Source organism: Lactuca serriola, chromosome 5, assembly GCF_051521515.1.
Source record: "Lactuca serriola cultivar US96UC23 chromosome 5, Lser_US96UC23_V15, whole genome shotgun sequence".
NCBI classification, from domain to species: Eukaryota; Viridiplantae; Streptophyta; class Magnoliopsida; order Asterales; family Asteraceae; genus Lactuca; species Lactuca serriola.
In genome coordinates, this window is record NC_136412.1 from 140108143 (window position 1) to 140127313 (window position 19171).

General features: G+C 27.8%; 2 pseudogenes; both read left to right on the plus strand.

The window, feature by feature from the left end:
- The first annotated feature begins 11951 nt into the window (after window positions 1-11951).
- On the plus strand, window positions 11952-12489 carry LOC145049838 (3-isopropylmalate dehydratase small subunit 1 pseudogene; annotated as a pseudogene).
- An 880-nt stretch (window positions 12490-13369) lies between these two features.
- LOC145049839 (protein DELAY OF GERMINATION 1-like) lies at window positions 13370-16094 on the plus strand (annotated as a pseudogene).
- The last annotated feature ends 3077 nt before the right edge of the window (window positions 16095-19171 follow it).

The window sequence follows — 19171 nt, forward strand, 5'->3', positions numbered from 1 at the left end:
AAAGCCAGATTGGTTATCCAAGGCTTTAGACAAAAGGAAGGCATTGATTTCTTTGATACTTATGCTTCTATTGCCAGAATTTCTACTATTAGATTATTATTAGCTCTTGCAACTATACATAATCTTGTAATTCACCAAATGGATGTGAAAACTGCATTCTTGGATGTTGATTTGGATCAGATATACATGAAACATCCTGAAGAGTTTGTGATGCCTGGAAATAAACACAAAGTGTGCAAGTTGAAGAAATCATTATATAGTTTGAAACAAGCACCAAAACAATGGCATCAAAAGTTTGATGATGTTGTCTTGTCTAATGGTTTTGCATTAAACCAAGCTGACAAGTGTGTATATAGCAAATTTGATACTTCTGGTAAAGAAGTCATGATTTGCTTATATGTAGACGATATGTTGATTTTTGGTATTGATTTAGAAGTTGATAAAACCAAGAAATTCTTATCATCTAGTTTTGATATGAAAGACATGGGGGAGGCTGAGGTAATTCTTGGTATAAGAATTAGAAAAGGAAACAATGGGATTTCAATTTCTCAATCTCATTATATTGAGAAGATATTGAAAAAGTTTAACTTTGAGAATTGTTCTCCTGTTAGCACTCCTATAGATCCTAGTCTTAAGCTTCTACCTAATAAAGGATCTCCAGTGTCTCAACTTGAATACTCAAGGGCTATTGGTTGTCTCATGTATTACATGATTAGTACTAGGCCTGATATAGCTTATGTAGTGGGAAGGCTTAGTAGATATATTAGTAATCCTAGTTCACATCATTGGCAAGCTGTGAGTAGAGTATTCAAGTATTTGAAAGGGACCATGAATTATGGTTTAACTTATAGTGGATATCCTTCTGTTTTGGAAGGTTATTCAGATGCCAACTGGATTAACAACTTAGAGGATCACTCCTCTACTAGTGGTTGGGTGTTTCTTCTTGGAGGAGGTGCCATTTCTTGGGCATCTAAGAAACAGACTTGTATTACTAACTCAACAATGGAGTCTGAGTTTGTTGCATTGTCTGTTGCTGGTAAAGAAGCTGAGTAGATAAGGAATTTGATTTATGAAATTCCATTATGGCCCAAACCGATATCTACCATTTCTATCAGATGTGATAGTGCTGCAACCTTGGCTAAGGCTTATAGTCAAGTGTACAATGGGAAGTCTAGACATTTAGGTGTTAGACATAGCATGATTCGTGAGCTCATCATGACTGGTGTGATATTTGTGGAGTTTGTAAGAACTTAGTTAAATTTGGCCGATCATATAACCTAAGGGTTAGCAAGAAATCTTGTGCACAAGGTGGCTATAGGGATGGGTTTAAAGTCTACTTAAATCTTTTATATTGAGATACCCAATTCCCATCTAATGTAATATTAGATGCTAAATTCAATGTGGAAAGCTTGATATTTGAAGATTGGAACACATTTTATCATCATCCCAAGGTATGTGTTCGGTACTGCAAGTTAGAGAGATTGAAATTTTATTTCTTAATAGTTCTTTGAAAAATTGCATTTACAGGTGCAAGAACAAAAGAACTACCTATATAAGCATGAAGTTTAGCTGCTTCAAGAAGTTAGGACTTGACTTTGATATGCTTATTGAAAGATGGGATACAAGCTAGTAAAATACAGTGTCAAGTTAGATCTTTGAGAATGTAAACTGTTGTGTATATTATCTTCATGTATTCACTTACAATAGAAATGGTTCAATCCTTAGTGACACCCTGGTATTCGAATATTTGGAATGAATAATATACTAATGTGAAATTCAATCGTCATGATATTTCATTTATGCATCAGTTTGTTGTTATGTTTTTTTTAATTGAATCAAGATTACACTTAAATGGGGGAGGTTTGTTGGTGATTTGTTTCACTAATGTGATTTAAGTGTAATGGGATTACTTTATGTGACCAAAACTGATCTTGATAAATATTAAACAAATAAGGAAGGTGTGGAATGCACACTTGTTTAAATTTATTCAACATTAAAAGTAGACTGTCATTTAGGGGCGAAGCCCCTTGACGAACGGGGGTCCAGGGGAAGCGCCCCTGGGAGCGGGGTTTAAGGGGCGGTAGCCCCTAGGATCGAAATGCATCATAAATCCAAATTTAGAATATTTGACCCGTTTTTTGGCTTGGTATTAATCATTATAGAAAACCCAGATTTATGACAGTTTTTTTGACTATTGCCAAACTGTTTCTAACAGTTTTGACAGTTTTCAGACAGATGAGGTATTTAACCAATTTTGGTCAGTTTTTTCTGATACTCATGAAATTCATATATCTCATTCTCTGTTTTTTTTTTTTTTTTTTTTTTTCTTTTTTGAGTCTTATCCAATCAAAGATTAGGGAGTACCACCTAATACTTTAATTTGATTGTGAAATTATAATTCTCAGAATTTCCAAGGCTATTATTATCCCATTTTTCTAACAGAAAAACAAGAGAATAAAGAGAAAACATTGTAAGCTGCCAAAAGGCTTGGTGCACCATTTCTACCGGCAAAAAGAGTTTTTCTTTTCCCTATGTTTTATTCACGTAAAAAGGATCGTCATAGTTTGATCTATTATTTTCACATGACAAGGTTTCACATTCTTGAAAATTACTTCATATTTATGTTTATTGTTTTGGTTATACTTATAGTATGGGGTTTTTTTTTCTTACTTTAGATTTCCCGATAATTATTACCAAAAAATCTTGATATTATGTAATTTTTATGATTTTCTGCTGTTAATTTAGTGACGGATTACAATGGCTTCACTTCGCTTAAAATCCGTTGCCAATTACATAAATCAGCCACCCATGAGAAATCTCTTGCTACAACCAATCCGTCGCAAATCAATTCCATGGGAAATTCGTGGAAAATCTGTCACTGAAACGTATATGTTGTAAGTCCATAGTTATTCTATGACAAAGATGTGGTTGTTGTTTTGATATTCTTGGTAAACAAGTTGTATCGAATAAAAACAACTTGTTCGGTATAAATATGAAAATATTTGCTGGTAATTAAAGTTTTCTAATGAAGTGATATAAAGGTACGAGTTGTTAAATAGTGAAGTCTATAAATCATCTCTCCCTACAAGGATTATATATATATATATATATATATATATATATATATATATATATATATATATATATATATATATATATACACACACACACACACACTTTATAACCCGTGGGAACTACGGTAACAAAATTATTAATCAATTATTTTAAATAAATTATTAGTTAAGAGATATTTTATTAGTTATGTAAAATGTAAAATTATAATTGTTGATTTAAATAAATATGTGAAATTAATTTTCAATATATATTAGAGATATTTTATCTGTGAATTAATGAAAATAATAATATAAAATTTTAGATTTAAAATATCCCTATACTAATAAAACAGTAGCTCTTTTGTCATGTGTCATCATCTTAGACATTTTAATTAATGTGTTGACACTTGTTAATCTATTAGTTTCCATTTTAAATTTATTAGACCTCATCATTAATGTGATTCTATTTTAAATTTTAAATTTTAAATTATTGTTTTCATTAATTTACAAATAAAAAATATCTAATATATATTAAAAATTAATTTTATATATTTATTTGAATCAATGATTATAATTTCACATAACTAATAAAAATATCTCTTAAATTAATAATTTATTTAAAATAACTTATTAATAATTTTGAGTTTTTACTATAAAATTTTGATTAATTTTATAACCTTGGTTCTCACGGGTTATAAACTAGTGCATAATAAATAGATTAACAAGTAGCGTCACATTAATTAAGAGGTAAAATATGATAACATATGGTAAAGGAACTATATATATATATATATATATATATATATATATATATATATATATATATATATATATATACTAGCCGTTTACCCGCGCCAAGCGACGGGTGAGAATAGTTTTTCAGAAATTAGGTTTTAGAGATTATTAGTTCTTTTGCACAAATAGTTGGATGTTATACGTTGTTAACAATATACAAATGTTCAAAACATGTGTGGTTACTAATATGTGACAAAGAAGATGAGCGAAAAAGGGGGAAACAAAAAACACAAATCATAGAAAAAATAGGGAAAATAGTCAAAACTTAGGATTTGTTGATTAGAGATCAAAAAGATTAACGTACCTGTTTTCTTAGGGTTCAAAATCTCCCAATTGTAACAACACTTCGCCGGGATGGCAGAGATACATACAATATGTAGGTGAGTTAAATAGTGAGAAATCGTGAATGCAAGTTGAATACCAATGGGGGAGAAGGTAGAAAAGATGGACATTGGTGTCGTTTGGTAGTAGCTGCTGGAGAAACATTGATTCCAGATTAACCGATGGAGTTAGAGAGAATAGAAGGAGGCGATGGTGAATGGTGGTGAGATAAAGTGCGATAGTGGTTGAGGTGGTAATTAGAATTGGGTGAAGATGGTGGATAACGGTTGAAATAGGTGGCTAGAATCGATTAGGGTTTCACAAATAAAGGATGATGGGAAGCTTTGGTATTTTATAAACTCGTTCGGCTGAAATATAGGGAAGGCATGAATTATTCAACTTAGGGATTACAGGGGACTTGGTCAAAATCCCGGTAGATAAGCTGATAATCATTCTTCCATTCTTATCTTGACTTTTTCTATACGTTGACCGATTCAATAGCAATTCTGGGTCAAATCTTATCTTAAATTTTATAAATTCAAAATATGGATTATGACTTTTTCAAATGTTGACCAAATTAAGATTTAGGATTATATGATGCATAAAATGAGTGTATATAATGCATTAAGGCTTGTACCTCTAAAATTTCAGCCTTTGACCAAATATGTATATTAAGGTATAATATATATATATATATATATATATATATATATATATATATATATATATATATAGAGTAGGATACACGCGGAATGCAGCGGCGCCACAAAATTTTTTTGGGAAGATAGTTTTCATGAGGCGATTACTTTCATTTATGTGTCAGATAGTCGTTTCATCATTATGGCTGATTTTTTTTTTCGAATAGCTTGTTTTGGTATTTTACGAAGTTAAAGAAAAACATGCTGAAATAAGAATCTATATAACTCGGATAAGATGGTCTTTTGATATTTATTTAAATATTTTTGAAATATACATATAAGTTATTGAATAAATATGATTATAAACATAAATAATTAAGTATTAATTATTTTTAATTGTAAATATATTTAACATTTAATAAATTATGAAATACATTTTAGATGGATTTTGATTATTTTAACTCCTCCTTCTGAATAACTATCTTACCAAAAAAAATAAATAAATAAAGAATCTATCGATTTTTTCTTTAACATATATTTTGAACGACAATATAAGTGTAACTTGAAAGCCTCTACATAGGTTATCATGTTATCTTATCTATATCTATATCTATCTATCTATATCTATCTATCTATATCTATATATCTATATCTTACATACTTATAAATGATGCATTTGCACCATATTAATTTGAAACCTCCAAAACATTTTTCGTTGAACCTCATGCATTTGAAACTCCAAAGACTATTCAACTTATATAATTTAATTTATGATTAATTGAAATGGTATGATTTGTAACTTCCAAAACTCTTCAAATCATGCTATTTAATTGATGGGTTAAATGAAATTTTTAGCCTATATAAGAACATTGTAGCTTGCATATTGCATGTATGTCAACACAAAATGATAAATTATATTGGTAGAGTTTGAAAGTTATACGATTGGTTCCATGGATGTAAGAGAACAATTGCAACTTTTCTAAATGTAAATGTAAACTTGGTGCATGTAAAGTTTTATATATTAACCAAACTTCAAATTTGAGTTTGTGTATAAAGGTATACATATATTTTTTTTCTAATGTTATGTGTTATGAATCTTTTTATAATCATAAGATGATGAAGTGAGACTAATAATTACTTCTCATGAGCTTTTGGTAAATCAATCTTTAAGTTATTTATCAGTTAGATCAATTAACTTTGTTAACATGTATGTATCTTTATGTCGTCTTTCTCTTTTATGTTAAGACAATCTTTTTTTTTCTGTCCAATATAACATTATTCAACATGTATTTTATGTTATTGATTATGTACTATGTTAGTTTCTATCGTTTATTTTGGTGTAAATAACATCGATGGAACTTTTGATAAAAAGGAGTTTACACTTATTATCCCAAAATGTTGGTGATAGTGATAAATTAGAATGAATGATTTTAAATATGATATGGATTTATTGTTGAAAACCAACGATTATTTATGTGTTATAAAAATACTTTCATTATGTTCTCAAAAAATTTATATGCATGTATCCATTTTTTAAATGTTCTTTATAGTAATAAAAATAAGCACTCTATTATATCTTATTACATTAGTCAATTTTTTTTCCTATTCATTCTTCACCTTAAAGTTAAAGTAAAACTAAATAAAATATTAATACTTTTATAAGAAAGTATTAATACTTTTATATTCCTTAATTAATAGCATTTATAATATTTATAAATTTTCAATAATTTTTTGCATTCTCTTATTATATATGTAGTTATATTAGTATATTTTTCTTACAAAAAGTCGTCATTTGGTTGAAGATATTGTGATTCAAAAGTTTTCATATAGTGAAGCATTCATGATCCAAATATGATGATTTGAAGAAATGGGTTATGTTGCATAGATAGTAATTGTAATATGATTTTTTTTCTTTGAAACAACACAAATGAGGCTTTTCTATTCTTTCATTCTATTCAATTTCACATTTGATCTTTATATGTGATTTGTGTGTATTACTCAATCTTGAATGTGACTCTCCAAACATCAATGTTTTGCTTGAAATATCTTTTTGATTCTTCTTTTTTAAGAAAAACATTGATTGCAGGTTAATGAAGAATTATCATCAAGTTTCTATGGTTGAATGGTGTTAAATGAGGAAAGAAGATTCAAAAAATGGATAAAGGTTTTTTGTTTGAGCAAAGTAGACGAACATTAGTTTTTTCTTTTGTTTTAAATGTATATTTATGTAACATTTTTATTTATATATTCAACAACTCAACGTTCTTATTTATTTGATTGTAGTTTTTCTATTTTGATTATGTTTATTTTCTATTATTTTTTTGTTGGATTATTCTACACAACATATTTACAAGACAATATTTAAAAGAGAGCATAATTTTTGACATTTGATATGTAATTATGACGAATTATCATGATATGTTCTTCATATGAAAGTAATTTATCCATAATACTACAACAACAATTACATATGACATTTACGAAAATATATATTATATGTGATTTGTTTAACATATATATATATATATATATATATATATATATATATATATATATATATATATATATATATGTTGTAAATTTATAATTAAATATCTTTATGTTTAATAATTGAAGGGATTAAAATGATGCATCAAAACCAATTATTTAGAAGAATATAATAATAATAATAATAATAATAATAATAATAATAATAACAATAAAAATAATAATAAATACACATTTTCAAGTACCGCATTCATTTGAAACTTACACTACAACTCAAGAGTTTTCTAATTTAAATATATTTATTAGTTACAACTGAAGAGTTTTTAACTTACGATTATTAATTAATAATCACTAATAAATTTTTATTTTTCTTTCTTTCTTATATAAGGTTATAAAGTTCTGCTCATTAAAAACATTAATGTATTTAAAGAGATTTGTGATTTAAATATGAAAAGTTAATATAAATGTTATAATAGATGTTTTAGTGTTTTTATGTTATTAAAAGGTGTAGTTTTTATTTTTCATATTTTTTATTATTCGTTGTATATATATATATATATATATATATATATATATATATATATATCTTCATACAAATGTTGTAATAGATGTTTTTGTATTTTTATGTTACTAAAAGTTGTAGTTCATATTTTTTGTTCATACATTTTGTTACCCGTTATATATAAATTATCACACGTTTGATATATAATTTACATAATTTTAAACGGTTTATAAAATTATCAAATAATTATATATATCAAAATGACCTAAAATAATTAAAACTATAATGTTTAATGAAACTAATATGTTAACTATATGTTTGCTTTTCTACTAGCATTTTGTTTCAAAAAAGAAATATTATACAATAATTTGGTAAAAATTATTATTTTAGCTATATAATTGTATTCTCGCGTAACGCGCGGGGATTCGCCTAGTATATATCTTATAAAACTAGCATTTTTCCTTGAACATCATGCATTTGAAACTCCCATGCATTTTTCCTTTCACCACATTCATTTGAAACTTCCATGACTTTTTAATTTCTTTCTAATAATAATTATAATTTGGTTAATAAGGTTAAATAAATATCAAACCTAAAGTGTAATCATATATAAACTAATTGTCAATATTAAAATAAATGTCAATATTAAAATAATATATTTATTTCTACTTATAAAGTTATGTTTATAACTTTTAACATATTATATTTAATTTATTAGCTTTAATATATTGTTGAATCTAAACGATTATCATTTTAAAGATACAATTTTGGAACAATTTGTATAAAATAGTTAAATTATTAATTTAAATATAACATTACATGGTCAACTTAAATATAAATTTTAGTTTACCTTAAACAACCCAAAAAATATTTTGTAAATAGTTAAAAGTGATAATTTGTAGTCTCTTTCTAATAATGATTATAAGTTGGTTAATAAGGTTAAATAAATATCAAACCTAAAGTATAATCATAAATAAACTAAATTTCAATTTTAAAATAATATTTTTCCTCCTACTTATTATGTCATTAACTTTTAACATATTATATTTAATTTATTAGATTTAAAATGTTGTTATATGTAAACTATTATCATTTTAAAGCTACAACTTTTGAACAGTTTAGAAAAAATACTTAAATTGTTAATTTACATATAACATTACAATGTCAACTTAAATATAAATTTATGTTCCACTTAAAAAAACAAAAGAATATTTTGTAAATAGTTAAAAGTGATAAATTGTAGTGATAAATAAAAAAACTAAATTATAATCTCAATTTAACTAAAATATTTCCTAAATATATTTCTATAATCATTAAAAGTTTTCAAATAAGTAGCTTAAAATAACTTACAATAAGAATAGTTAAAAATAACTATATATAAATGATTATATTGTTATCTTTAAAATCAAAAAACAATGTTTGATGTTTTAAATAATTACAATGATAGAAATTAAAACATTAAGCAAATAAATTTTAAAAACTTTATTAACAATAACAATAACTATAAATAACATTAAACCATATATTATATTTAATTTTATTCATGTGTAACTCGTGGGTAGAAGTCATTCAAACGATTGAAATAATGCATTTATAATAGATGTATATATTATCATATAATTCAAAATAATCAATATATTATATCAATTTAGTATACGAATTATTATATCAAATTTAACAACAATGTTATTGTTATATTTTAAAAAAAACATATATTTGTAAAGACTTCAACTATATATGTGTTTCTGCGCAACGTACGGGCATTCGCCTAGTATAAATATAATATCTTGCGTTTATATATATCATAATAAAAAGTTCATCACTATATAACTAATCCATATATTATTCTTTTAAAACTATTTAGTAGAATTATTTTTTTAATTAAATAACTATCAAGTAAATTATGAGATAACAATTTGGTAAAAGTTATTATTATAAATTCAAAAATAATATTGGTTTTGAGATTAAAGATAAAAGTTTTATTAGAAGTGGTTGTGTTTTCTTTCCATTTAATATTACAATAAATTTGGTTTATTTGAAATTATTTAAATCTTATTTTATTTAATAAATAAAAAAACAATGTTTCTTTTGACAATTTGTTTTTAAATGCAATATAAACTATTTCAAAGTTGTTTCTTATAAATTATATAAGCTTTCAAGCCGTAGATATAAAATAATTTTTATACAATGTCATAAGTGTATTCAACGAAAATAAAAATATAATGGCAATATAGTATAAGTCTCTAAAATACAAAAATTTCTAAAAGTCGTGTATTAGAAAAATATTTTGCTTAGTATTCGATGTTAAAACATTAGAAATTCGTCAAACATAAAGAAGTTATGAAATCCACCCAAAATTTAAAAGAAAATTTTGTTATAAATATAATGTTAAACGGTTCCGGGTTTTCCGGCTCTCGGACCCGATGGACCCAAACCCGGATTACCCGGAACTCGGATAAAGCCAATTTTTAAAACCGTAACCGGAACCGGTTCTATATATTCCGGTTCTAACGGTTCCGGTTCCGGTCCGATTCCGGTTCCGGTCCGATTTTCCGGTTCCAAATCTCATCTCTATTCTAATGAATATATAGGAACAATCAAACGTTAATATTCATATTAGAATTACTTAAACAATATACATATACATCATTCATTACAGAATAATAATATAAACATAGTGTTTTTACGTTGTCACACTACTTATAGTTTATATATATATATATATATATATATATATATATATATATATATATATATATATATATATATATATATACACAGAGAGAGAGAGAGAGAGAGAGAGAGAGAGTTAGGTTCAAATGTTTTTAGTAACTATTGTGTTCCTAAATACACCAATAAAAATTCAAAAAATAATAAATAATTAACTAAATCATTAAAGGGTATTTTGGACCTTTTGTACTTTTATTTAAGGAAATTATTTAATTGAAATCATTCAATTAAGGAAATAAACTAATCATTTAATTAAGGAATTAAACTAAATATATTTGACCTAGTTATGTTTGTGGTTGAACACTTCATCATCGACATCAACACCATCACCATCAACCTAGTTATGTTGTTGCTGCCTTCCGTTCATTCTTCCCCTGCTTCGATCGAGTTCCTTTCGTCCCACTTTGTTATAAACATAATGTTAAACGGTTCCGGGTTTTCCGGGTCCCGGACCCGATGGACCCAAACCCGGATTACCTGGAACCCGGATAAAGCCAATTTTTAAAACCGGAACCGGAACCGGTTCTATATATTTCGGTTCTAACAGTTCCGGTTCCGGTTCGATTCCGGTTCCGGTCCGGTTTTCCGGTTCCAAATCTCATCCCTATTCTAATGAATATATAGGAACAATCAAACGTTAATATTTATATTAGAATTACTTAAACAATATATATATACAACATTCATTACAGAATAATAATATAAACATAGTGTTTTTATGTTGTCACACTACTTACAGTTTATATATATATATATATATATATATATATATATATATATATATATAGAGAGAGAGAGAGAGAGAGAGAGAGTTAGGTTCAAATGTTGTTAGCAACTATTGTGTGCCTAAATGCACCAATGAGAATTCAAGAAATAATAAATAATTAACTAAATCATTAAAAGGTATTTTGGACATTTTGTACTTTTATTTAAGGAAATTATTTAATTGAAATCATTCAATTAAGGAAATAAACTAATCATTCAATTAAGGAATTAAACTAAATATATTTGACCTAGTTATGTTTGTGGCTGAACACTTCATCATCGGCATCAACACCATCACCATCAACCTAGTTATGTTGTTGCTGCCTTCCGTTCGTTCTTCCCTGCTTCAATCGAGTTCCTTTCGTCCCCGATCAAATGAAGACAAGAATCGGAGATGCTTTCTCTCTCTTTGCAATAGATCGACAAAACATCGGATTTCTTAAAATGCCTACGAGCCTTCGTGCTTCATTCTTTCCTGTCGACGCTACTTTCATTCGTTCTTTCTTTACCCGATCAAACAAATACACAGGACATAAAAAGCCCTAATGTTTATTAGGTCACCAGGGTTTGAGAAATCATATTCGTTCCTTCTAAGCTTGTAAATTCGGTCGTCTGATATACCGGCGTCTTCTTCCTCCACCTACCACCACACAAGCTACAATGGCGGCCGCAATGTCTCTTGCTAACCCCACCACGTTTGCCTCTTCCTTACCCCGTGGTCACCACCACCAAGAGTCTGTTTCTGTCTCCACCTTCAGTTTCTCGAATCCCAGAAAACAACGCTCATTCAAATCCCTAATTTTCCAATCTATCCTGGCTTTTACCTCACCAGTAACATGCCATACATCCATCATCTCTGCGGCAACATCTGATTCATCTTCATCAGGTTCCGCCACCTCATTTCACGGTCTGTGCTATATCGTCGGAGACAACATCAACACCGACCAAATCATCCACGCTGAGTACCTAACCCTGGTCCCATCAAAACTTGATGAATACAAGAAGCTAGGATCCTACGCTCTCATCGGACTCCCGGCATCGTACGAGATTCGATTCGTTGAGCCAGGGGAGTACCAGTCGAAATATTCGATCAATAGGGAAAGAGTATAAATTGAAGCCGATTGGTGATGCTGGACCTGTGATCGAAGCTGGTGGAATCTTTGCATATGCTCGAAAAGTTGGGATGATTCCTGCTTAGAAACTTGAGGTATTGATCACATTCATCAGTAACTGAATCTCAATGTCTTAAACTGCAAATTGGTATGTGCTAACCCTTAATTTGGGCATGAATTTTGTTGTTTGGTGGTTTATAAACTAGAAAAAACAATAGCTTGAATAAATTAGTTAGGTATTTTAATGTTCAATGTCAAGTGGTTATTATGAAATCAAAATCACACAACAAGATAATCAGTTCCTTTAAGCTATTGTTAGGCAATGTATTTTTATCTAGGGTTTTCTGGAACTACTTAGCTATGCAACTTGCATCACTCTTGATCATAATTATAATGCAGAATCAGAACATAATCATAATGGGTTTATCCGCTCATCAAAACATTAAAAAAGTTAATTAAACTGAATAAACATTGATCCTAAAATGTTAGTATCTATATAACTTTCTCAATTGGTGAATTGTCTTCATTTTATTTGTTATTTGTTAAATATCTTCCTTAGGTGAATTGTCTTCATGTTATTTTAAAATTTCTGTAGTGATTAAATCATTAAAAACTATTTTGTTATCTGATATAGTATTCTACTTTTGCATGTATGTTGGTTGTGGAAAAATTGTTAGGCAATGTACATGGATAATGTTTGTGGAATACAATTCTAGGTTGTTTGTGCCTTTTTATTTTTCATCAACACAAATTAATTTACTCTTTGAACCTTGTGGTATGCATTCTAAATCAAATATGTTACTGGAAATTATGTATTCTACCAGAATAGAATTGATATATTATGCCAAAATGTGTTATATGTATTCTGTCATATTCTATTTAATCTACCAGAATATATTAAGTGATAGTTAATTCCAAGTAACATGTTTTTAACAATTATTAGTTTTTGTTGTATTTGTGATAGGAATGACTGGAAAAGGCGTTGAAGACCTTCGTATTCTTTTAGAATATGTATAATTATATTAAAATGTATAAGGATTGTAGTCTATAAGAATATGTATGAATTTGTATTTAAGTTTGGGTGTATAAGAATATATTAGGATGTTTTGTTATTTTTCAACATCTGATTCAAGAATTTTGTTTTTCTTCAATGATATTCTATTAGAATAAAATTCTGAAAGAGCATCATTCTAACAAAATAATATTCTATTAGAATAGAATTCTGAAAGAGCATCATTCTAACAAAAAATATTCTTACAGAATATAATTGGTAAAAATTGAAATTGAATTAATTAAAAAATTCGGATTTTTTAAAATTAGGAAAATTAATCATCCCTAAAAATCCGAAAATTTCCTTTTATAAATATAGTTAATTGTCCAAAATACCCCTTTGCTAAAAATTGTGTGATTATATGGTACATGTTACCCCACTGTAATATCATACACTCTCAAATCATGTCCATTGATTAATTTCATTCGTTGGTCCAGATCTATGCATTCTAGCACAAAATACTTAGTAAAAACAAAATAACCTAAGCCTATATATATATATATATATATATATATATATATATATATATATATATATATATATATGCTGACATTCAATATAATCATAATTAACAAGGAACCAATAAACCAATCGTGAGCGTCAGAAATCATAATGATCAACAGCCAAGGACATAGATGTAGACTTGTATATTGGACGCCACACACCAGATTATACAAAAAAAAAAAATCTACCTCGTTACCAAAAAAACTCACCTCTTTTTTCGTCTAAAAATTTTTTAGACCACGTTTTTTATAGAAAATAAACCGAATATACCGTTTTTCTCGATTTTTCGTCCTCTGTCCACAGAGATCCATGTTGATGTATAAAAAATGAACTTTTTTTTCGAAAAAATCGACTTCATTTTGTTAGTTTTTTCAATAATTAAGTTTATTTTTATAAAACAAACTAATTATACCAAAAAAAAATTGTACTCTATTAATAAACATCAACACCGATTAAAAAAACTCGATCAATGTAGATTCATACTGTGAGTTTAAACTATTAATATTTCAGTTTTTAACACTCACAATGTGAAAAAGCTCGATCAGTTCTGATTCACATTGTGAATCTGACTTAATATAATGTACACTGTGAATCTGAGAAGCTTGACAATGTGAATCTGAACAGGTTAACAATATGAATTTGAACAGGTTCACAATATGAATCTGAACCGAAATATCATTTCTTTTTTAACTGGAATATGAATGTATGTTTAAAAAGTACAAAAAAGTATGAATTTTGATATATTTATTAATATTTTTTCTATAAACAAATAGACCTTAACTTTTCAACAAAGAAAATGAACTAATTTTTTTTTCGAAAAAGTTTGTTTTTTATATATCATCATTCATCTCTATAAGAAGAGAACGAAAAATCGTGAACAACCGTATATTTGGTTTTTTTTTTGATAAAAAATATGACATAAAAAAATTTTAAACGAAAAAAAGGAAATGAGTTTTTTTATAATCTGGTGCATGTGTGTCTATTGTAAAAGTCTACAACCCTTCCTTTTGTTGTTGATCGCTTTAAATTTCGACGGTTTGGATTGGTTCATTGGTTTTTTGATTAATAATGGTTCTCTATTGAACTTTTCGCAACATATATATATATACACACACACACACACAAAAAGAGAGAGAGAGAGAGAGAGAGAGAGAGAAGAGAGAGAGAGAGATGAAGGATCATTTGAGAACTTAATGTTTCAGGAGAAACGATCGTGAGCCGTTCGATCAAAATAATAAAAGGCTAGGATGCTTTGTGGCGTTTACGTAAATACTTTGATAAAAAAGGACACGAGGGCATCATAATTATTATGAATCAAGGGCATTTTAGTAAAAAAAATTAATTCAGACCTCTATCATCAAATTGAATCATGTAAACCCTCACCTCTCTCTCTCTCTCTCTCTCTCTCTCTCTTTTTCATCCCGACTCCTATCGTCGCATCGCCACCAAAGAGTGCCTCCTCGTCGGAGATGACATCTTCATTCGTCAAAACCATATATTCTGCAACTTGTAATCTCTGGAAATAATGTCAGTTAGGCTCAACATCGCAGCTTTTATAGCGCAAGCTATGAATGTTGATAATCCTCACAGTGAAACATTCCATAAATTCTTCGAGTGTCAGATCTGCGAGAAAAATTCCTACCATGAAGAACTTGTCCCCGTCTCAAACAACCACAACCCGACCGAAAATGACGACGCTGTTCTGATTCCATTGATCGAGAGAGTTGTTAGGCATTACAAGTAGTACTACCAGGCGAAATCAAATTGGGAGAAATGAGATGTGATTTCAATGTTTTCGCCTACGTGACGGAGCAAGCTAGAGGATGCGTTTCTGTGGATTGGAGGATGGCGGACGACATTAGCAATCCATTTTTTGTACTCAAAATCAGGAATTCAATTAGAGGCTAAAATCGGTGGTCTAATTCGTGGATTGAAGACTGGAGATCTAGGAGATTTGTCACCAAACCAGATGAATCAAATCGACGAATTACAGAAGAAAATCATACATCAGGAATGAGTATTAAGTGAGAAATACGCCAAGGAACAGGAGGCGGTGACAGGTCGATGGTGGAGCTTTGTAATGTGTTGTCAAAAATGATCAGGACGGAAGACGGCGAAGTAGATACTGAGAAGTAAATTTCATTCTTGACAAGGTTTGATTTTAGCTGCACTTTTAGGTTTATCTGCCTTCTTTTCCATGGCCAAGACTTCGATCACCACTCTTTCACCTTGGAAGGTATCTATCTCATGTTTGATTACCTACATTGATATAGTGGTGCCTTAAAATAGTGTTTTGATCAAAGGTGAGAGAGGTAGCTGAAAAAGAAGATGAAAATGGCGTCTTCAAGCTCCTTCGTACTGATATCACACGATTCCTCACCACCATTCTCATTGGCACAACGTAAACCTTACAATTTCTTTTCATTTGTAATGAAATATTGTTATTAACAATCATAATCTTGTTTCCAGTGTAGTCAACATTTGAGCTACTGCACTTTTCACAGAAGCAGCAACAGCAGTGTTTGGTGAAGTCAATGTTAGTGCAACAAATGGTGTAACGACTATATGTATCCAAAACCTAACTTTTAAATCTACAATATAATTTCATTTTAAAAACCTAAATGATTTGATTGTTAATTTAATTTCAGGTTGCTGTATTACTTCTCACTGAGATCACTCCCAAAAGTATAGATGTCCAAACGTAAGGGTATATATCTCATGGTACCTGATTAAGCTAATTGATTTTGGAATTTGATCATAGCTTATGATCTTCATGCTTATTGCACATCCAAAGAATCAGCACCAGAAAAATTGGAAAATTAGGAGTCTAAGGCTTCAAAAGGGAGTACATGAGGAATATCCAGGCTTGCTTAGAAGAAAAGATGAACTTTAGGTCCATTATTTACAATAAAAAATTTAGTTTAAAATTTATGAGGATGGTTATGGACTTATGATAATACCTGTAATTAAGCTATATCTCTCTCTTGAAATGTTAATTGAGCATTGAACATAAATAAACTAGGATTGTTGCGATTTTTTTATGTATATTTGCTTTCCTGTCATGACAGGCACTAATTACCAAATGAGCATGTTTAAAGGTGGATCAATATTATCTACATGTTTCATGATGATGATGACGGAGAGGTAAGGTAACTAAACTATATACTAGTGATATTAACTCTCCTGTTTCTAGAAAAGTCGTTGAAATCAATGAACAATTCAACATCTATTTAATTATTAGGATGACTGACATTTTACAACCAGACAATGGATTGGAGTGAAAATGGCATGTTCATTGATTGGGGTATCATTCTAGAACCAAGCAAGAAGTATCGAGGAGTCAACAATTGTACACTATGATGGAGTAATGAAACCATGGTTAGTATTCGCTTTAAAAAATATAAAATCTATTGGATGAAACATTTTAAATACGATCACCCATATCTGCAACCGTGCAATGTAGAATAGTTTCATATATTTCATATTGTAATTCACTTGTAATTCACATATGAATTACATGTGATTTACATGTAAATCACATATGAATTGCATGTGATACACATATGAATCACATGTAGTTCACATATGAATCACAAGTGATTCACATATGAATCACATGTAATTCATATATCAATTACATGTGATTCACATGTAATTCGCATATGAATTACATGTGATTCACATGTAATTCGCATATGAATTAAATGTGATTCACATGTAAATCACATGTGATTCACATATGAATTATATGTGATTCACATGTAAATGACATATGAATTATACGTGATTCACATGTAAATCACATATGTATTTTTGTGAGTGTTTTTGCATCAATCAATTTCTTGTTAATTTTCTTATAGATTTGGAAGAAATTATGGTGAATATTGAAGAGGTGAAAAATGATAAATTGAAGAAAATATGGAAATATTGACACGAAGATATGAAAACGCTATAAAATTTTGTAGTATTTTTTTTTTGTTTTTTTATATTTTATATTGTATCGAATAAAATACTTATTGTTTTGTGTTTATTGATTAGTAAATAAAATGAGTTTTCTTATGATTTCGTTAGAAATATTATAGTATATAAAATATGCATATATACATTTGTAAAAATATGCATAAATGTACGAAAAATGTTTATTTTTTTTGTTAAAAAATTATAGTATTTTTTTAAATATTCTAGTTTATTTTTTTTAAATTTTATTGACTTTTAAATGCTTTTAAAAAAATTGTAGCTTTTTTTAAAAAAAAAAAAATTTTCAATTTTTTTTCAAAAGTTCATGTTTTCTATAAAAAATTAAAAAATATGCACTTAAACGAAAAAAAAACTGAAAAAAAATACTAGTTTTAAAAAAATTCGAAAATTTGATTTATTATGTAATTTTTTATACATTTCTACTAATATTACAATAACACAAAAAATTAGACATTAAATGAGATTGATAAGATTAAGATCATGCCCTTAATGAGCTAGTTTTGATCTAACGCTCAAACTTTATTTCTCAGGTTCTCAGGAAACTATGAGTTCTTATATATATATATATATATATATATATATATATATATATATATATATATATATATATATATATATATATATATATATATATATAGGTAGGTTCAAATGTTTTTTTACATCTATTGTGTGTTAGAATGCACCAATAGGAATTTAGTATTAATTATATGTATATTAAATTCTATCCATACTTATAACTCATTTTGATGGAAACCAATTAGTCATTAATGCCAACAATAATATTCTTTCAGAATAAATTCATAATTAGAAGGATGAGAGTGTATTGCAGCAGAATGAGAGTGTATTTTTGTAGAATACACTCTCGTTCTTTATATTTTATACAACTTTATTGTATTTTAAGTGAGTGAGCCCTGAAACAAAAAATGAACTAATATATAAAACCTAGATGTGAGTTTATTCTGAAAGAATATTATTGCTGACATTAATGACGGATTTAATTAGTTTCCATAAAAAGAGAATTATAATTATGGATATCATTTAATATACATATAATTATGGAATTCATTTAATATCTATATTTATTTAATTAAATAATTATTTAATTTACTAAATTTCTATTGGTGCATTCTAGCACAGAATAAATGTAAGAAACAAAATAACATATATATATATATATATATATATATATATATATATATATATATATATATATATATATATATATATATATATAT